General features: G+C 36.7%; 1 protein-coding gene across 3 annotated transcripts in view; it reads left to right on the top strand.

The window, feature by feature from the left end:
- Nucleotides 1–23315, top strand: part of LOC138697518 (hexosaminidase D-like) — a 942328-nt gene that overhangs the window by 476057 nt on the left and 442956 nt on the right. The window lies entirely within an intron of this gene.

Below are 23315 nucleotides of genomic sequence, written 5' to 3'. Positions count from 1 at the left end.
GAAGTAACGAATGTGGTTTGATTTCATGAGCGAAGTCCACTCTCTGTTGCAAAGGAAGTTACGGTATCCTGAAATATTTACAAAAAATTGATGCTATATTGTATCCAGCATCCCTGACAAAAAAAGAAGTTTTAAGCCATATGATCACTTGTAGTATTCAGTCTTTTCACGTAAATCCTTTTAAGGATTTTATGCATATTCAATACCTACAAGTGAATTCATCGCGAAACATACTTGTTGAGTATATTTTTATTTAATAATGACTTAGGATTATTGAAAACCTAAACCCAATATGAGCAAATGCTGGGTAACTTTCGGTGCTGGACCCCGGACTCATTTCACTGGCATTGTCATCTTCATCTCATTCAGACACTAAATAACCTAAGATGTTGATAAAGCATCGTAAAATAACCTACTAAAAACTGTTGAAAACCTTGTGACACTTCAACAGAGACATTGATTTGCTTTAAATTAGTTCTTAGGATTGACCTGTTACAATGCTTTTTTCATGTAGGTACGGGGCATAGGTCCAAAATATAACACGTCCCAGGTATATATGTTATAACGACGGAGGATATAACACCGACTCTTCTAAAAAATAAGTGTATTATAGGCCTACAGTTCAATTAGATTTAAATTCAAAATAAAGTGCAAACGCTACTAATATGACATTATGAGCTTCATGTGACATTTGCTAATTCTTGCTGACGGTAAGCTTATATTCAGAGAAAAAGACGATGTAAACGCGTCACATGGTGCGTAATGAGTAAATAGATGAAGGAAGTAAATAGAAGCTGGGAATTTAATAGGGATGTGTGACTGAATTAATTAATGAAGATCCATGAATACAATTTACAAGCAGGAAATGGACGGAAAAGAAAGTAAATTATATATGGCGGAAGAAAGCTGTGAATGGACGTGATCAGAAGTAGAAAGTAAGTAATGGACAACAGAAGAATGTAGTTGATAGCCAATGGGTAAAAGGCAGGTAATGCACGACAGAAGAAAGTACCTAAGAAATGATTGACAGAAGAAAGTACGGGATGGCAGTAGAAAGTACCGAATGAATAACAGAAGAGAGTATGGGTTAAATGACAAAAAAAGTATCGAATGAAAGAGAGAGAAGAAAGCACAGAATGAGTAACAGAAGAAAATACGGAATGAGTGACAAGAAAATACGGAATGAGTGACAGAAGAAAGTATGGAATGAATTACAATATATTGCAGAATTAGTGACAGAATAAAGTTCGGAATGAATGACAGAAGAAAGTACGGAATGAGTGACAGAAGAAAATGCGGAATGAGTGACAGAAAAAAGTATGGAATGAATGACAAGGAAAGTATAGAATGAATGATAGAGGGGAAGTAAGGAATCAATGACACGAAATGAGTGACAAAAGAAATACGGGAGTAATAACAGAAGATAGTACGGAATGAATGATAGAAGAAAGAACGGAATGAGTGACGGATAAAAGTAGGGAAATGAATGGCAGAAGAAAGTACAGAATGAGTGACAGAGGAAAATATGGAATGAATGACAGAAGAAAATACGGAACGAGTGACAGAAGAAAATGCGGAATGAGTGACAGAAGAAACTATGGAATAAATGACGAAAAGAAAATACGGAATGAATAACAGAAGGACATACGAAATGAATGACAGAAGTAAGTACGGGTCCACACCTGTGGAGTAACGGTCAGCGCGTCTGGCCGCGAAACCAGGTGGCCCGGGTTCGAATCCCGGTCGGGGCAAGTTACCTGGTTGAGGTTTTTTCCGGGGTTTTCCCTCAACCCAATACGAGCAAATGCTGGGTAACTTTCGGTGCTGGACCCCGGACTCATTTCACCGGCATTATCACCATATCATTCAGACGCTAAATAACCTAGATGTTGATACAGCGTCGTAAAATAACCCAAGAAAAAAAAAAGAAAGTACGGAATGAGTGACAGAAGAAAGTATGAAATCAATGGCATAAGAAGGTACGGAATCAGTAACAGAAGAAAGTATGAAATGAGTGACAGAGGAGAGTATTGTATGAATTACAGAAGAAAGCACGGAATGGATTACAGAAAAAAGCACGGATTGAGTGACAAAAGAGAAACGGAATTAGTAACAGAAGAGAGAACAGAATGAGTGACAGAAGAAAGTACGAAATGAATGACAAAAGAAAATACGGAATGAGTGTTGCAGAATTACATTTTGGAAGAAAGGGATATAAAATGGTGTGAGGGAAGTAAATAATGAAAAACTGGACAAGAGACGAGAAATACCTAAGCGAGCAAAGAAGAAAAACATATCAAAAGAAAAAAGGAAACAAGAGAGAAACACAAAAAAATGCGAAGTAAAATTTCGAAAGTATTTATATAGGTATACTTGCAATGATGTAATTTCACACATCACTGCTCGCAAACATACAGGTAAAAACCCGATTTAACACTCATGTAAGTGATAGATGTGCGAGAAGTAATTTTCACAAGAAAAACCGTAAAAAGTTAATAAAATGGTGAATTTTAATTATTTTTAACCCTGGAAGCGGTATGGAACCTTCCAAGCATTTTATATAGGCCACCACTCGCTGTTAAGTGTAACTAATGAAGATTAATTACGTGACGATGGGTTTAAGGTATGGGGGGGGGGGGAAGGGAAAGAAACAACACCACCCCATAGTGGCTACGGTGCCCGTCCGAAGTCCATTATGCACCGTGAAAAAGTACAAGTGTTTGCTCAGCCGCTGTAACGTTCTAAAGGGATTATATCTGATACCCAGGACATCATATGTATGACGTAAGACACCCAACTCTTTGCTCTGCAAACATCAAAGACCGCTGCTGGACTTTATCAAGACCCGGACCGATGCAGTGGCGGCTCATAAACATTTAATGCCTAGTTTATTATTATTATTATTATTATTATTATTATTATTATTATTATTATTAATTTTTTAATTTTTTTTATTTATTTAACGAGTTAGCTAGCTAGTGAGTGCAAATTAAAATCATAAAACGAAAATGTTTCTAGCCACTACCGTAAGAGCCACGCTTGTGTACGGTGTGGTCTTAGCCAAGAATATAACATAAAATTTACAAGGACAGTTTACTAAATACAGTACCTAAGTAACTTAATTCAAACCAATAAATAAGATACAAGACCAAAAAAAGAAGAAAGAGAAAAAGAGAGAAAAATACACATTTAATATAAATTGACAATCAGGCAGAAGCCAGTGATATTCAATAAAAACATTAATATAGTCGACAGAAATAAAAAGTAAAAAAAATACACACATTTGTTAATATTACGTATCATGAATAATTTTGTAAATTTCTTTTTTAAAAGGTTCAATTTAAAAATATTTCAAATTTGGAAAATGGTTTGTAATTTATTATAAAGTCTTGGGCCGAAACTAGCACCATGTTTAAGAGCTGAACTTGTATGACATTTAGGCTCAATTAATGGGAAAGTAGACTTTTGTCTTCGAGTACGATATTCATGTCGATTAGATTTATGTTTTATTTGATTTCTGTGGTAGTAAGTTAGTAAACTATATTTTAAAAATTTCTTCAATAGATGATACTTTAAAATCTGTACAAATTAAAAAAGTTGGGTAATCCATATTTTTGGTTAGACAGATTTTTATTAATCTTCTTTGTAATAAAATTAATGGATTAAGTACAGATGATGCTACTCCACCCCAATTTATTATACCATATTGTATTAATGATTGTACTGAAGCTAAAAATATTATTCTCAGTGCCTCCTTAGTGATAATATTTCGAAGTATTATGAATTTATAAATTTTCTTTTTTATAGTCGTACACATAAAATCAATTTGTTTATCCCAACGTAAATGTTGATCTATAATAATTCCTAAATATTTGACTTGTGTGGAAGGTGTTAGATGTGGGCAATTACAATAATTATTTGTTGTACATGTAATTGTGATTTTAACTTCTTTGGTGTTATATGGTGGTGGTTGGCAACACTGAAGAGATGGCCAAATTAGCATTTTAGGAGCTGCTCTTACGTGATCCTTAGTATAACTTATAATTGTGCCACCGTCGAGGCTTGACCTCTTGTCCGCTTTCATCGTAAACACAGTTCTTTCAATGCAACTACCAAGGTTGCCTAATCTTACGTTACAAATGCGGATAATATAAAAATGAGCAAGGAAGCAATAAGTAAGAGTAAGGAACAAATTGAATTTGAAATAAAAAATGGGGCTAAATTTCCATCTTGTAGACTTTGAGCGTGATGTGAAATATGAGCTGCTAACTCTACATTTCACGTGGAGAGCTTCCTATGGTTCGATTTTGCGATCCACGCACTGGAAAACTGTATGACAAATCATTGTTCGTGTCTGGTTTGATATTCCCACAGGTTGAATGAAATAGGGCTTTGCACGAGCCAATTCCTTCTGCGCATTTATCAGTGAATCTCCCACGTATACGGGCGATCGATCTGTTTTATTATGCCATTCATTCTGGGCGTTTAGATGCATCATGTCGCACATGTAGCTTCAGCAACGAACGCGAGCCCACAAATCTTGAAATGTTTTCGTATTCAGCTCCGCCAATAGCTTCTCTTTTGTGTAAGATGACTCTGTTTTATTGTTCAAGCTAGCTGAGATGTTACAGGCTATGAAGAATCTTTGCATGTGAACACCAATAAAAGTGTAACAATCTTCCGTATTTTTTTTTATTATTACTCAATTCTAAGTTATTTGACATCTTCATAGCAAAGACACAATAGCATAATGGTAAGTTCTATTGGCTAATTTCCCTTTTACTTTACTTACTTACTGGCTTTTAAGGAACCCGGAGGTTCATTCCCGCCCTCACATAAGCCCGCCATTGGTCCCTATCCTGAGCAAGATTAATCCATTCTCTATCATCATATCCCACCTCCCTTAAATCCACATTAATATTATCTTCCCATCTACGTCTCGGCCTCCCTAAAGGTCTTTTTCCCTCCGGTCACCCAGCTAACACTCTATACGCATTTCTGGATTCGCCCATACGTGCTACATGGCCTACCCATCTCAAACGTCTGGATTTAATGTTCCTAATTATGTCATGTGAAGAATGCAATGCATGCAGTTCTGTGTTGTGTAACTTTCTCCATTCTCCTGTAACTTCATCCCTCTTAGCCCCAAATATTTTCCTAAGCACTTTATTCTCAAACACCCTATGTTCTCTCAAAGTAAGAGTCCAAGTTTCACAACCATACAGAACAACCGGTAATAGAACTGTTTTATAAATTCTAACTTTCAGATTTTTCGACAGCAGACTGGATGATAAAAGTTTCTCAACCGTATAATAACAGGCATTTCCTATATTTATTCTATGTTCAATTTCCTCCCGAGTGTCATTTATATTTGTTACTGTTGCTCCCAGTTATTTGAATTTTTCCACATCTTCAAAGGATAAATTTCCAATTTTTATATTTCCATTTCGTACAATATTCTCGTCACGAGACATTATCATATACTTTGTCTTTTGGGGATTTACTTCCAAACCTATCTCTTTAGATTAGATTAGATTTATTTATTTAACCTGGTAGAGATAAGGCCGTCAGGCCTTCTCTGCCCCTCTACCAGGGGATTACAACTATAACATGAACAATAAGATTACAATTAATATTAAATTTACAATTACAATTACAATAAAAATTAAAGTACGACAAGAATACCTGATTAATGAAAGCTAGACATTTTATCATAGAAGTTAAGAACAAAGAATATTTTTGTATTTACTAAATTACAAATTAAACCTACAATAACAAAATTCTGTAGTGATGAAATTACCGGATATTGAGATATTTTGTGGTAGATTAAAAGAACTATTTACAAGAAACCATGTCCGAACGAGTCTCAATTACTGACCAAGTGCCTAGTAAGTTTGCGTTTGAATTGAATTTTATTTCGACAGTCCCTGATGCTAGCAGGTAGCGAGTTCCAGAGTCTTGGCAGGGCTATTGTGAAAGAGGATGAGTATGAAGAGGTGCGATGGGATGGTATTGTTAGTATTGTTTCATGGCGAGAGCGTGTGTTCAGATTGTGGTGGGAAGAAAGGTAAGTGAAGCGAGACGACAGGTACGAAGGAATAGAAGAGTTCAAGATTTCGAAGAGAAAGAGAAGTGAATGTAAATTTCTTTTCTTATCTAGTTTAAGCCAACCTATTGCTTCCAGGGATGGGGTAATATGATCATATTTACGAACATTGCTTACAAAACGTACACACAAATTATGAGCACGTTGAAGTTTCATTTTGTTGTCGCTGGAAAGGTCAGTCAGTAAAATGTCAGCATAGTCAAAATAGGGAAATACAAGGGTCTGCACAAGGGACTTTTTTAAGCAAGAGGGAAGATGAACATTTATCCTTTTTAGCACATGAATAATAGAATATACTTTTCTGCAGGTTTCTGTGATTTGCATGTCCCAGTTGAGATTATTATCCATGTGAATGCCAAGATTTTTTACCGAAGAACTGAAAGGGATATGCACTGTACTTACTTTAACGGGGGAAATGTCGAGGTGCTTTACAGCGTCGGTTTGCCGTTTGTGTCCTAATATGATTGCTTGTGTCTTTCCAGGATTGATATTAAGATGGAATTTCTTTGTCCATGTCACAATCGAGTCAATGTCTTCGTTCAATTTATCTATAGCGTCATTTATTCGATCTAAGCGGGAAGAGATGTAGCATTGAAGGTCGTCAGCATACAAGTGATAGTTACAATGCCTTACATGAGATGTAATATCACTGACATATATTGTGAACAACAATGGTCCGAGTACCGAACCCTGTGGTATACCTGATGTTATGTTAAGCCAGGAAGAGCTTCGATTCCCGGATACAACACATTGTTGTCTTTCCCGTAAGTAGGATTCGAACCAACTCACAGCAGTCTCTGACAAATGCAGATTTCTCAATTTATGGGTGAGCAGGTCGAAATGTACAGAGTTGAAAGCTTTGCTAAGGTCAAGAAGTGTTAGTATCGTTACTTTATTAGAGTCGATTGCTTCACGAATGTCTTCGGTCACTTTAAGTAGAGCACTGCTTGTGTTGTGTCCAGCTCTGAAACCTGACTGATACTTGTCGAATAGTTTGTGTTCGTTCATGTAGTTAGTAATTTGTCTGTGTACGATTCTTTCCAGTGCTTTTGATATGGCTGGCAGGATACTGATTGGTCTATAGTCGTTCGGGTCGGTGGGAACTTTGACTTTTGGAAGAGGAAGAACGAAAGCTTGCTTCCATATTTTAGGGAAAGTTGAAGTGATTAAGGAACTATTGAATATGTACTTGCTTCCAGTAAAATTCCCGTGTTTTCCCTAATCGTTTGTGGATTTTCTCCTAACATATTCACGTCATCCGCATAGACAAGCAGCTGATGAAACCCGTTCAATTCCAAACCCTCTCTGTTATCCTGGACTTTCCTAAAGATAGTGAAAATAATAAAAAAAAAATGCTAAAAAATCTGTTTATATCGTTTATATATAAAAGAAACAATAAAGGTGCAAGAACCGCCCCTTGAGGAACTCCTGATGTTACATTTCCTAGTTCCGATATTTCTTTTCGTAGCAAGTTCGTGTTACTCCATAACTCACTGTTCGACTGCCATCATAGTTTGGCAGTCTCTCATTGACGGCTCAAGGAGGCCCAGGAACCTGACGTATGCAAATTGCGTTCCTGTTGCCACGCGACATGGACCGTGTAAGCGAAAAGAAGCAATTAGCAAATGCCACAGGTGGCTCAGGGGGCGCCAGGGAAGGGGTCCGTAACAGTCAAATAAAGTGCAAAGCAAACTCAGATAAGAGGCAGCGAATGTTACTGTATAAAAGAGCTCTTCCCTTTCGTTTACATACATTTCGCCTAAAATAGTGCAAAAAACTTCTCAGGAAGAGTGAGCGTTTTCCGCGCAGTTTCACATGCGTGACTGATAAGCGACTACCATCCAGTCCTCAAAGGTTTGTGTAACTTGATTAAATTTCATTTATTCAGTCCCCGGTGAGGCGCAAGAATGTAGTCGGCGTAAGGCAAACAAGGAAGGGCAAGTATTCTAAGAATTTGAGCAGATCAATAGAAACCCTCCCGCCTTCTCATGTGTGTGAAGTGCTGAATTTTCTATCCCCCTGCTCGATACGAGAGATATCTCGTAATGTCACGGAATGTATACGCCAGTTCTCTTCATCTCTGTCACGTACAAATTGTGTTACGTGAAATGACTCCACCGTGTTGCAGCCATTGCAGGCGCAGGTACTCCCAGGGCACTCGCTCCAACTCTGTTACCTCGCACCTGCTGCCAAGTTATTCAACAATAAAATCATACATGCAAGTGCCAAGAAACTCAACAGCACTGAGTTTCAAGTTTATTTTGAGTCCTTGTTGTATTTAACTGCAGATTTTAATTATAATGTAATGAGGAATACGCAGTCTGTGTGCTGTGTGGACGTCTGCTGCTAACGAGACACAACATACAGAATATGTTTATCTTCTATTATTTAATTCGGAGATCCAGTATCTTGTCGACCCCTTACTACAGGTGTTCATCATGAATTATTCTAGGATCAGGTTGAAGAATTGTATGTCAGTATGTATGTCAGTATGAAACTTTTCGATGGATGGATGAATAGATGGATAATTTGGTTTAGGCTGACAGAAAGGGTAAATACATAAGATGAGGGGTCATGGTTAAACTGGACCGATGCAAAGATAAAATGGATAAATGTATGGAAAGAAAGATAAGACGGATGGATGAATGGATGGGTGGATGGAAGGACGGGGAAGGTAGTCAGATGTATGGATGGAAATATTAGGTAGATGTAGGTATAGAGACAAGAAAAATGTGGTTAGATATATTAAAAGATAAATTTATCGAACGGATAAATGAATTGATGGATGGATCGATTGATGGAAAGATGTAATGGATTAATAGATTATTATTATTATTATTATTATTATTATTATTATTATTATTATTATTATTATTATAAGGAAGGACGGGGAAGGTAGTCGGATGTATGGATGGAAATATTAGGTAGATGTAGGTATAGAGACAAGAAAAATGTGGTTAGATATATTAAAAGATAAATTTATCGAACGGATAAATGAATTGATGGATGGATCGATTGATGGAAAGATGTAATGGATTAATAGATTATTATTATTATTATTATTATTATTATTATTATTATTATTATTATTATTATTATTATTATAAGGAAGGACGGGGAAGGTAGTCAGATGTATGGATGGAAATATTAGGTAGATGTAGGTATAGAGACAAGAAAAATGTGGTTAGATATATTAAAAGATAAATTTATCGAACGGATAAATGAATTGATGGATGGATGGATGGATTGATGGAAAGATGTAATGGATTAATAGATTATTATAAGGAAGGACGGGGAAGGTAGTCAGATGTATGGATGGAAATATTACGTAGATGTAGGTATAGAGGCAAGAAAAATGTGGTTAGATATATTAAAAGAGAAATTTATCGAACGGATAAATGAATGGATGGATGGATGGAAAGATGTAATGGATTAGTAGATTATTATAATAAGGAAGGACGGGGAAGGTAGTCAGATGTATAGATGGAAATATTAGGTAGATGTAGGTATAGAGGCAAGAAAAATGTGGTTAGATATATTAAAAGATAAATTTATCGAACGGATAAATGAATTGATGGATGGATCGATTGATGGAAAGATGTAATGGATTAATAGATTATTATTATTATAAGGAAGGAGGGGGAAGGTAGTCAGATGTATAGATGGAAATATTAGGTAGATGTAGGTATAGAGGCAAGAAAAATGTGGTTAGATATATTAAAAGATAAATTTATCGAACGGATAAATGAATGGATGGATTGATGGAAAGATGTAATGGATTAATAGATTATTATTATTATTATTATTATTATTATTATTATTATTATTATTATTATTATTATAAGGAAGGACGGGGAAGGTAGTCAGATGTATAGATGGAAATATTAGGTAGATGTAGGTATAGAGGCAAGAAAAATGTGGTTAGATATATTAAAAGAGAAATTTATCGAACGGATAAATGGATGGATGGATGGATGGATGGGTGGGTGGATTGATGGAAAGATGTAATGGATTAAAAGATTATTATAAGGAAGGAAAAATAAGAAGGATGGGTGGAACTAAGGATAAGAGCGATTAATGAAAGAAAATATAATATGGGGGATGCAGAGATGGATGGATTGATGGATGAGAGGAAAGTATGATGGATGAAATGTTGGGTGGATGGATAGATGAAAGAAAAAATTATGTGGTTGAGTCGGTGGTTAGGATGATGGATGGATGAGAGAAAAGATGCATAGATGGAGTAGAAGAAAGATAAAGCAGATTAATCGATGGTAGGGTGAGTAGATGGAAGGAAAGAAAGATAACATGGATGAATTCATTGATATATTGTTTATTTATTTATTTATTTATATTTATTTATTTAAATGCTACGAATGGATGGATGAAGAGGTAATATGGATTGTTAATAGGACGGTAGTTACATGGATGGACGGACGGTCGGACGGACGGTTGAAAGGGTGGATGGATCGATGGATGGATGGATGGATGGATGGATGGATGGATGAATGGATGGATGGGATGGATGGATGGTTGAATTATTCTTAGAAGGATGAGGGGATGAACGAGGGATTAGCATAGAATTGGCTGTTTAGAATGATGGATGGACGGTAGAAATGGTTGGATGAATAGGAAGGATGGATAAAGCTAGTACGTGCCTAGAACTTAACATCAATTTACATTTTAAGAAAACATAATAGAAAATGTCATTGAAGTTAACACCAACTTATTGAATATAATTTTGTGACTCTACTCTTCAATACTTGAGTTCTGTTTAATTTAATAGCAGCTTATGACTGTGTTATCTGGCTGATGAAATTTCTACAATACTTCACAAGAAATGTTCTGCCATGTTCGATATAACAGATGCTGAAATCGTGTCAGTTTCTTATATCAGGGATTGTACGCGGTTCTTATATCTCAGAGATAAGAATTTGAGTTGGATGTGGCTATACCCTTATTGAAAACTACTATCGATATCCTATGTCTGATGGCCCTTCGGGACTGGTTTATCGTCGATAAAATGTGGATATGCCGAAAATAGCGCTAGCTAGCGGAACGACCCGGTGTATTGGTTTCTGGGTACCGGATGGAACGATGGCGCGAAGAGTTTCCAACTTTCCATTCAATTTCATCCATCCTTCTATCTGTCCTTTAATCTCCGTGGTGGATGCAGCTAAAAATTGCTGCCTTGAATCGATCGACCCCATCACTTCATGAGCCAAACAAGAGTCCGGTAGTCGCTTGGTACAAATTCACTGTAGAAGGAAGTTCTACATCTGAGCTCGAGCTTAAATTTGTTTACCGACTTAACGCCAATACGGAGGATCCGTTCGCGAAGATCCCCAAACCTATCGCAGTAAATTTTGAGTTCATTTTTGAAAAGTTACAATAACTCAGGTAATAAATTCAAAGAATGCTGTTCAATCATATGATTTACCTTTAATACAAATTTACATTGTACAGGGACATCATTTTATTTTTACTTCAATTTTTATTGTACCTGCGTTTCTAAATGTACTTGACTCCCACCCCTTTCACTAATATCCTTGCTAACGTCAGTCACACAAACTTACGGCCGCTGTTGCTAGCAGCGAAATAAACAGTACAGAGTACAGTGTGTAACAGAAATATGTTGCATTTTCTATAGAAGAAAACGCTTATATTATTGAAGTTTATTTTCACACAGGTATGGTGTGTAGCGTAACTGAATTTATCTGTGTGGACTGAGCACAAGTGAAGATTAGAGTTACCGAAAGTACGGTACCCTATAATATGGTGCGGTACTTAACAGCATTATTTGAACAAGAGTTTTGTTTTACTGTTTGTAGGTATGAAGGACGATGATGGAAACTGGATTATTACAATATAACCGAATGTGAACAACAGTTTTTTTTCCTGATTATATAATTACGAAATATTTTCGTAGAAATGTCATTAATCTGGTAGATAAATTTAGAGCAACAGAGTGTACAGAAAGGAAGAAAAGTGTAAGATGGCCAACAAAGGTGACAGCAGATGGTGTAGAAGATGCTAGAGAAAGGATGCAGCGAGGTCCTAATAAGTCAGTCCAGAAGTTAGCTGTAGAAATTGGGGTTTTTTACGGAAGTGCTCACAAAATTCTCAGGCATTAAGTTAGTAATATGCTGAATAAAGTAGACATTACATAATGTATATAACCGCCTGAAGAGTAGAGTTTGTGAAAAAAAAAATTGTTACTATTCTACTGTTTTTTTTATAAAATACTGTAAAAGTAATGACTAAACTGAAAATCGTAATACTGTATTTCCCTGTAACATAAATGGATACACTACTTTTCTCTCCTCCTATAGCTAGTAAAATGATTTGTTTACATATTGCATTAGCAACTCCAAACTCCTGTAATGGAAGAGGGGTAACAGTGTTACCGAGTATAGCCAGGTTAATGTTAAAAATATTGGTAAAAATAAAGTGATGTCCCTGTATTTTAAATTCTCAACGTTTTTGCCATTCTAGTATAGCCATCCTATAGTTCCGTCGCTCTTATTTCCGGCAGCCAATCACGTTGCAGGTCTGCTACATTTAAACGTGTGCGTCTTGTGATTCGCCGATGAACATTAAGAAGGCTCGATAAATACTTAATATAATCACCCGCCATTTTGGCTCTTTCGTTGCCATTCGCAGAAAGCACACGAGAACGTTGTTTGCCGCTCAAATATTTGCTCAATTACAGTGCATTTCATTTATTATCATAGGAGCTACGACATGATAATGTTTAACGGTGTGGCAAATAGATCCCTCGTCCGGTAGCGCGGCAACGAAAGAACAAAAATGGCGAACGATACTACCTGCCTAGACTTTATAGAGCCTTCACTTTCTATGACGTAAGCAAAAAGGAGGAGTCACGCCGGGAATAACAGCGTCGCGACTATAGTATCGTGACGAGAATATTGTACGAAATGGAAATATAAAAAATTGGAAATTTATCTTTTGAAGAGGTGGAGAAGTTCAAAATCTTGGAGCAACAGTAACAAATATAAATGATACTCGGGAGGAAATTAAACACAGAATAAATATGGGAAATGCCTGTTATTATTCGGATGAGAAGCTTTTATCATCCAGTCTGCTGTCAAAAAATCTGAAAGTTAGAATTTATAAAACAGTTATATAGCCTATTACCGGTTGTTCTTTATGGTTGTGAAACTTGGACTCTCACTTTGAGAGAGGAACATAGGTTAAGGGTGTTTGAGAATAAGGTGCGTAGGAAAATATTTAGGGCTAAGAGGGATGAAGTTACAGGAGAATGGAGAGAGTTACACAACACAGAACTGCACGCATTGTATTCTTCATCTGACATAATTAGGAACATTAAATCCAGACGTTTGAGATGGGTAGGGCGTGTAGCAAGTATGGGCGAATCCAGAAATGCATATAGAGTGTTAGTTGGGAGGCCGGAGGGAAAAAGACCTTTAGGGAGGCCGAGACATGAATCCGAAAATGCATCCATTTTCTTCGTATCACGTAAGGTTTTTAAGATATACTATGATTTCACTTTTCGGTAAGCGCTCCCCCAGGAAACATCTGGCGCGGTTTGCGGGTATAAGCCAAAACAAAAGCTAATGCATTTTATGAGTTTATAACTTATTTACGGTTTATTATGGTTGTTGGCATGTTATTTTATACTTATAATAAATAAACTGATATTGGTCCCTTCTATTAAGTAAATTTCATAACAGTTCAAAGTGAGGTCTGTGCAATGAACAAACAAGGGTGTGGTTTTCAGTATATAAAGGAAAAGTTTACCAGTTTGAATGAAGGCAAATTAAAAGAGGGCATTTTCATCGGTCCACAAATTCACAACGTTATGGCTGGCCCTTTGTTTGAAGAAAAACTTTCCGTTACAGAAAGAATGGCATGGCGCGATTTCAAAGACGTTTTCTCAAATTTCCTTGGAAATTCTAGGGCAGAGAACTACATAGAACTTGTTGTGGGAATCATGTTAAGTGCATATGACAAAATGGAGTGTAATATATCTCTCAAAATACACTTTTTACATTCTCATTTGGATTTTTCCTCCTAACTTTGGAGCGGTAAACGACGAGCATGGGGAAAGATTTCATCAAGAAATATCTGAAATGGAAAGGCGATAAAAAGGAAGATCATCATCCAGCATGCTTACAGATTATTGTTGGTTCCTTGTAAAATACAGTTCCGGGTCTAGTTATGAACAGAAATCATCCAGAAAATTATTTTAAATGTAAGTTCAAATTCCGAGATCTTTCTCGTTGTGTACATGAAATATGTTGTGTTTTAAACTATGTAACATCATTTTTGTATCCAGTACACATTTTTCAAGTATTATGAGGAATTTTGAATCCGTGGTGTGCTGTAATTTTATCAGTAGCAGTTAAAAATTAGAAACAAATAAGTTTTGTCATAAAAAATTCAATTCATTTTCCTCGGAAAATGGTATGTGATGGGGCAATTCGGATTTTAAATTGAGATTTAGTGCACATATATTAGTAATATTCACCTACTTTTATTTCGGAGCAAGACAAAAAGTAAAAATTTGTTGTTCAGTGTAATTAAAGATATGTTGTAAAAAAAAAGTAGTATCAAAACTGTGCTTCAAGATTTTTACATAGACTACATTAAAATATACATTGTTGACGTCAATTTTAAAAACCATTAAACCAGTAAAAAACATTTAGTTTCAAATTTGTGATTCTACTTTGTACATTTATACATTTTACTGTTTTTTTTTTTTAATGTTGACTCTCCATGCTACCTACACTCGGTACTTAATTTACTGCCAAGAGTAAGTCTTTGCTAGAGATGGCTCACTTTGGTTTGATGGGGGAAGGTATTTTCCTTTAGCTAAGATCTGTTACGAACAACGTTTGTTGCTATAGGGATATCTTGAACTAGCACCAACAGATAGCGCGCGTGTACTTTGCGGGATGCGCTTTGCGTGTGCATTTGTTTTTCGGTATATAAACACTGAGGATATACGTAGTGTATTAGTATTGTGAATTTTATTAGTAACAACAATGTAATTTATTCGTCACAACAATAATTCCTTTCTACAATTCACCTTAAACGCTCTCGTCAACAATTGGATCTTCACTCAACACAGTATTCGTTATAGCACTCCACCGACGACAATGACAATTTACTTGGACTATTACGCACAACAATGATCTGTTAATCTTAACTAATATTTACAAAGCACTATTTACAAATCAGAACTACCAGTTCTCAGTTCACGGTTCTTCTATCTCAGTCACTCGAGTTCACGGTATCTCGAACCACATACCTTCAGAGACAGTTCACTGTACTCGAACTCGGGTCCCTCCAACTGCGGTCCACTGCACTCGAACTCAGGTCCCTCCAACTGCGGTCCACTGCACTCGAACTCAGGCCTTCGGATGCTGACGCAGATGCGGACGCACACTCGAGTCGAACTCCGGCTGGCTTGCTTGCTCTGGCTTACTCACAGACTGAATAACTGAAAACTCTAAAACTGCTGTCGTTCCTTCGCGACCGTAATTTATAACCACAGCGACGTAGCCTCGAAAATTCGCGAGTCTTCCACTTCGACGGATTTCTGGAATAGTCGGGAAGGTCGTTCCACATTCACTGCGTTAAGTAGCAGCTGCGCGCGCAGCCTCCCCTCGCGTGTAGGCCCCTTTCCCCTTTCCCCGTGAAGCCCGCGCGATATGCTCTCTCGCGGGACGCTGGTCGTGAGTTCGAATCTCACGTCGCTGTCACAGTATATTAAATACTCTTAAAAACAACTAAAAATGGCAAATTTTTGTTATGTTCCTATATGTAAAACCAGGGAAAGCTTTTTGTCTTCACTCAGGTCCTGAAATATTCTGAATATACAGTATGCTTTAAACCTTAAAACATATAAGTAATTAAATTAAGTAACTACTTCAAGTAAGGAATTGTTGATTACAGTTTCATTTTGGAAGAGGAAAAAGAAAAAATAATAAAAACATATGCAACCTCGACAGCGAGCTATGTTAGCTTAGATTATATGCAGTAGTTGTAGGAGTCTCCGAAGTTTACGCCTGCAGTAAACTCTCGATAAACTGGGATGTTTATTATCCAAGACGATCCGTAGAGAAATCCATTTCGTGAATATTATTTTTAATGTATTGTACCCTAATTATTAAAACCATGTTTTAACTTCAAATTTTCAAAATCATCCTACATAGTATTCAAAACTGCATGTCCTTAACCTACAAAACGCACGACTAATCGTGATTCTATTGCTATCATATTATATCATCGTATTCAAAATTGCATTTGATCTTTCTGCAACTACAGAAAAAAATACAAGGAATTCAATCTCGATAGTCCCTTCCGTATAAAAAACCACATTGGTGGCTGCATGTCCTGTTTTTAGAGTACGGTTCTTAAATACTAATGATTAAAGAGGGCAATATTCACCTTCGACATAGTTCCTATTTTTTTATTCGTGCACCTCGTTCTCAAAGTTCTCGTTTAGGTTCATGAACATTCAATTTACTCGTATCTATATTCTGCATACTGCAGATTTCCCCACCCAACTCTTAAGGGGAATCGCTCAATATTATACAGGTTTACGTTATTATTTATTGTAAATTAAATGAAATTATGAGGTAAGAAAATACTGAATTATGTTAAATTTTACTAGCTTATACAAAATAATTGTAAATATAATTTTGACACGCACAGAAAACCAACAAGCGGGAAAACGTAATCAACTGTAGCATATGACATAACATAGCCCTACAACATGTTGCGCCGCATGGAACGCTCCTGCCATCTAGCGGTAAAACTTCGCATAAGATATCGCTATTGGCGGAATAAATGGGGCTGTAAATTGCAGAAAAGTGCTGCGATGTTGGAATTTCGTAATGCTCTGACCTTGTAAACCAGATCTCTCTCGCCTCTATCTGACTTAGACTCTTCGTACTTAATTCACTATCGGTAGGTCACGAGGAACTCCTTGCTGGGGTGCGAGAAGGAACGTTTATAGCCAAGGTCTGTTGTGCAGCAGAACTTTGGTCGCTATTGGCCTACTCAGGGGTGTTGTAAACTGCAGCACGCTGTTACAGTTGTTGGAAACATCAAACAAGGTCACCAGTGTGACGTAAAGGGTAGCAAGCGAAATTCGTAAGTCGAGATTGCGCTAAAACTTTGATCAAATTCCTCTTGGACTGATTACCCGGTTGGATTTTTCCGAGGTTTTCCCAAACTTCATCTTAAGGGGACTGGGTAGTTAGAGTGTTGGCTGTTGTGAATAAGTGAAGTAAGTGAAGAAATTTTGCTATTAATCTTCAACTTATGAATCTATCAATTTTTAATTTTTAATCTAAACTTATTTACAGTCTATACACCATATTTAGATTATCTTTGTACCTCATACTTCATTTTATAAAAATTTTTAAACCTGAAAAATATAAATAAAATTTTAGTTGAAACCTTGGATACTTCAGGAACATTTTTCTCAGAAACTAGTGCAGATAGGACGTTGAAATTTAGCATACTTCTGTTTCATAATATTTTATGTGGTAGTGAAGAAGCATAATTATTTTCACATAGTTATCAAAATTATTATAGATTTTACAGCCAGAAAAGTAAGAAAAAATATTTAAATATTGAAAAATGTAATTTTGTAGTTTAAAATCGAAGGAAAAATCTGTACGAAGCAACTATGAGGGTCTACCTGTAATAAATCTACCTGTAACATTATATTTAATTAAATTCCACTTCGTTTCTTACGTGATACTGATTTCAAACATATTATGCCCGCATGATACACACACACAGCGTATAATTGGACTATGCGGGTTTCATCATATAATTTATAATTGTATTAGACCTACGTTTTTTTGTTTGAAATATGTAAAAGAATAACCCTTTGAAATTAATGACTTACTTACGGTTCACATTGTATAATTTAAATTATACATTATCGAATATGAATTCCAACATTATGTCTTGCACAATTTGTTTTATTGACAGATGAATGTAATAATGTTTATTAATTTATTATTAGGTAGATGCATAAGTTCGTAGCGTTTTTCTTCGTCATCACAAACATCTCATTTAATTACAGTTTATTTTATAAAACATGTCCTCCCAAACGATAAAAATTCACATTAAAGTGTAGTACAGATTTACATATACACATATTAATACAGTAGAACATCAATTATCCGAAACAATTGCGGACGGGGGGTATTCGGATAATTGATTTTTCGGATAACCGATCATTTACGAAAACAAATTGTGCTGGTGATATAGGAGCAGTATGAAAGGAAGAAACACTGATGTTAAACACAAAACTGTACATAGAGTATATATTTTGTATCACACGTCTTTTAAAATAACACAGAGAACTGACTAGCCTAGTTTGACAAGTTCAAAATGGCCAATAAGTAGGCCTACAGTTTAGGAAAAGTAGTCCAAACTTTTTTTTTTTGCTTCAGAGCTGAGACTTTTTTTTTTGCCGCTAAATATCGCAAACAGCGCTAGAGAAACTTCTACATGGCGCGTGCGCAAATTCAAATTTTCCGACTGGAACGCTTTCGGTTAACCGATGTTTCGGTTAATCGGTATTCGGATAATCGATGCTCTACACTAACAAGAATTTATAAATAATCTTACAGTGTTATGTGCATTTCGTTGTGACATCAAGGCACAGGAACCATCAGATTTTTTTTTGTGTTAATTTATTTTTAATATCAATACGTTTAATTAATTTGAAGCGTATGTAGTCTACTGTATTATACTGTATTTTATAACGAAAAACGACCGGGAGGACTTCATCAAGTGCTAAAACACGACAATGCAAGTCCGCACTCCTCTAACATGACGAAAGCAACTATCTAGGAGCTTGGTTGGGAGGTTATTCCACGCTCTCCATATTGTCCCGATCTTGCGCCCTCAGATTTTCACGTTTCCCATTCTCAATCCAACAATCTTCAAGGGAACTTCTCTAGTAACGAAGAGCTTTAAAACTTGGCTTGACGACTTCTTTAACACCGAACCAGCGAATTTCTTCAGACATGAAATCTAAAATCTGCCCCAGCCTTGGCAGAGAGTCATAGATAATGCAGGAGAATATATTTCTGATTAATTTTTGCTTTCCATTCATCTCAAATAAACCTTTCATTAGGACGAAAAAGAAAAACGCTACGAAATTTTGCATAAACTCAATAATACTACTGTTACTACAATTAATAATAATAATAATAATAATAATAATAATAATAATAATAATAATACTTACTTACTGGCTTTTAAGGAACTCGGAGGTTCATTGCCGCCCTCACATAAGCCCGCCATTGGTACAGAGGCTTATTTGAAGGTTTCGTAAAAGCTGTTTTTTACGGTGATGGGTTGTTAGCCCTTCGCCCAACCCCCAAGCTGGAGCACCACCCCTCATCGGCTGTCCGCGACTACTTATTCATATCTGGAGGCCGTCTCCTCGATCCGCAACCTGAGGACTCGCCATGCCGTGGTGATAGGAACCCACAAAACATGGCATAATAATAATAATAATAATAATAATAATAATAATAATATAATAATAATAATACTAATAATAATAATATTTATTTATCTATTCATCTACTAATTTATTTATTTATTTATTTATTTATTTATTTATTTATTCTGGAAAAGTTAACGCCATCAGGCCTTCTCTTCCACTCAGCCAGAAACAAATGAAGTTGATATAATTTACAGTAATACAGTTACTACTGCTGCTACTGCTACTACAATTACTACCACCACCACCACCACCAACTCCATTATTACTACTACTATTCGGCTGGGGGAACACTTTTCTGACACAGCGGGAAAAGCATGGAGAGAGTTACACTTTGTGATGAGGGTACTAAGAAAAGGCTCTGATAAATCCAAAGAGATTGCATATAAATCACTATTACGTCCAGTAATGGAATATGGTGCTGCATGTTGGGATCCTTACAGATTAGAACATATTAAGACACAGGAAAAGATTCAGAAACGGGCTCTCAAGTATTGTCGTAACAATTCAACATTAAAATGGGACACACTCACTGACAGGAGAACGCGAATTCGATTATGCGCACTGTTCAAAACATACAGAGGTGAGCCTGCCTGGAGAGAAATAAAAAATAGGTTACAGCCGCCAAATTACTCTTCAAGGAACAACCACTCATATAAATTAAGGGAAAGAAGGCAGAGGACGGACACTGGATAGTTTTCTATTCTCAATCGTACTATCAGGGACTGGAATGCTCTACCTGCAGACTTACTAAAGGCTTTACCAACAACCAAAAATGAATTTAAAAATAGGCTTAAGGACTTTACTAATAGACGGCAGTATATTATACACACTATTTAAAGGGTGTAATTGATATCTTGTTATTTGAAGTGTTCTATCAGTGAGGAAGTGTGTTGTGTCAGTGAAGTGTGCAGTGTCAGTGAAGTCTGTTGTGTAAGTGAAGTGTGTTGGTGTCAGTGAAGTGGCTGTGCAAAGTATTTGAACAGTGAAATGGTTAGAAGTGTTAGTGAAATCAGGTAGAATCAGTGCAGTGAGTGAGTTGACAGCGAAATAAGTGTAGTGCCGAAAGGTACTTGTGCAGGTATGAACGTGTCACACTCGTGGGTCTTAGTTCGAACTTAGGTTTAAGATACAAATTAGATTTACTTTAAATGTTATTTTAAGTGACCATGCTCCATTTAATTCAGGTTGCTCCTTGTTATTACTCGTATTATTATTATTATTTTATTATCATTATTATTATTACTATTATTATTACTAACTATTATTTTATTAGTACTTACTTACTTACAAATGGCTTTTAAGGAATCCGAAGGTTCATTGCCGCCCTCACATAAGCCCGCCGTCGGTCCCTATCCTGTGCAAGATTAATCCAGTCTCTATCATCATATCCCACCTCCCTCAAATCCATTTTAATATTATCCTCCCATGTACGTCTCTGCCTCCCTAAAGGTCTTTTTCCCTCCGGTCTCCCAACTAACACTCTATATGCATTTCTGGATTCGCCCATACGTGCTACATGCCCTGCCCATCTCAAACGTCTGGATTTAATGTTCCTAATTATTATTAGTTATTAATATTTTTATTAGTTGTGTTTATTATTAATTTTCATTATTGAGTGTAATTAGTTATCACTGCCGCCGGGTATATACTCACTTGCAGTGTGAATAAATACATGCATACATATTATACACACTATTTAAAGGGTGTAATTGATATTTTGTTATTTGAAGTGTTGTATCAGTGCATAAGTGTGTTGTGTTAGTGAAGTGTGTTGTGTCAGTGAAGTGTGTTTGTGTCAGTGAAGTTTTATAGTTTATAGTGGTAGTGCAAAGTATTTGAATAGTGAAATGTTTTTGAAGTGTTAGTGAAATCAGCATAGTTATGTACATGATTAAAAATTCGGAGCTGAGCCGTGTAACTTTGTTGCAGAACTACCCAGTATTTTATTATTTCTTGAAAATTCCTTTTAACAAAAGAAGTTGGAGATAGTGAGAGGTTAGTAAGCGAAAATTAAAAAAATATAAGTGGGAACGGCAATGAAGACCAGAGTGTTTGAAGAAATCCTTCCCCACGGCTACTTTTCTGCCAGAAACCTCACAGAACCTTCTCGGGGTGAAATTCTGGTTCTCTTAGCTGAGAAGCTGTCACATGATGAGCTATGGCTGGACCTCATAGCTATTTCATTCTGTCATGTCCACTCATACGGATTTCTCCTTTCCTTGCAGAAATCCCCTCGAATGCCTGGGATACTGTCAAGGACATCAGACTGACGGACGGAAATACTGTATGATGTACTGCCTGCTCCCAGGGAATAAACCCCCTGGCATCCACAGGAGCTCATTTTCTGCTTAAAGTGGAAGAGAAATTGCATGTAAACGATCGGGCTATATACAATCAGCTGGGCCACGTAAATTTATTCATAGAATTTTGAGAATCCCTTATACAAGCAAGTTCAATCATGTCCCTCCTTGCAGTTAGTGTCCTGTTTTACCTCGTTTTATTTCTCGGTTTGAATTGTTTTGTATGTACACTTATATACAGCTACTTTCTCGTGGATGAAGTCCAGGAGATCGGGTTCGATTCCCGGCAGGGAACTGGATGTATGATCCTTGTGTTGTGTTTTTGCTGTATTGTATTGTAGGTATTTATTAACATTCCATGGTGTTCATACATTGCTCCACAGCTAGAATATGGAACAAGTCAAAAAACTTAATACTATTGTAAATTTATTTCAACTCAACAATAATAATTCCTTTCTACAATTCACAATTAACGCTCTCGGCAACAATGGGATTTGCTCTCCACACAGTAACACAGTATTCGTTAGTGCACTCCACAGACGACGACAATGACAATTCACTAGGACTATTACGAACAACAATGATCTGTTAATCTTAACTAATATTTACAAAGCACTATTTACAAATCAGAACTGTCAGTTCTCAGTTCACAGTTCTTCTAGCTCAGTCACTCGAGTTCACAGTATCTCGAACCACAGACCTTCAGAGACAGTTCACTGTACTCGAACTCAGGTCCCTCCAACTGCGGTCCACTGCACTCGAACTCAGGCCTTCGGATGCTGACACAGTTGCGGACGCACACTCGAGTCGAACTCCGGTACACAAGACTGGCTTGCTTGCTCTGGCTTACTCACTGAATGGCTGAATAAACTGAAACTGCTCAAGTTCGCTCGCGTTTCTTCTTTTATAGCAAAATCATAGTTGCGAGAAATTTCTACGGGTGTGCAGAGATAGCTCTCTCGAATTATCTGGATATCTCCACTTCGACGGACTTCTGGAAGAGTCGGGAGGGTCCGTCCCCCATTCACTCCGCACGCAGCAGTTGCGCGCGCACCCTTCCCTCGTCGCGTTGACGTAATACACCCCCTCTGCCCTTGAGCATGCAGATGCTCCCCGTACCAGCGTTTCGTCTGCCGCGCGCCCTGTCGGACGCGTGTTCAAACCCCGTTGCAGCTGTCACACTATTATAAAGTCTTAATTTATAGTCACAGTCTAGATGAAATATATACAGACGAGATTTACAATATAGTCTACTAGTACAACACAAAGTTTTAGTATCAATTTCGTGAAGTGTTATTGAATGTTATGAATTTACCTACAGAATAGAAGGCGTGAGAAATTAGGTACTTCTTTAATTTGGCCCTAAATAATCTTATGT

This window comes from Periplaneta americana, chromosome 4 (genome assembly GCF_040183065.1).
Source record: "Periplaneta americana isolate PAMFEO1 chromosome 4, P.americana_PAMFEO1_priV1, whole genome shotgun sequence".
Taxonomy (NCBI): domain Eukaryota; kingdom Metazoa; phylum Arthropoda; class Insecta; order Blattodea; family Blattidae; genus Periplaneta; species Periplaneta americana.
This window is presented reverse-complemented; position numbering and strand designations above follow the sequence as displayed.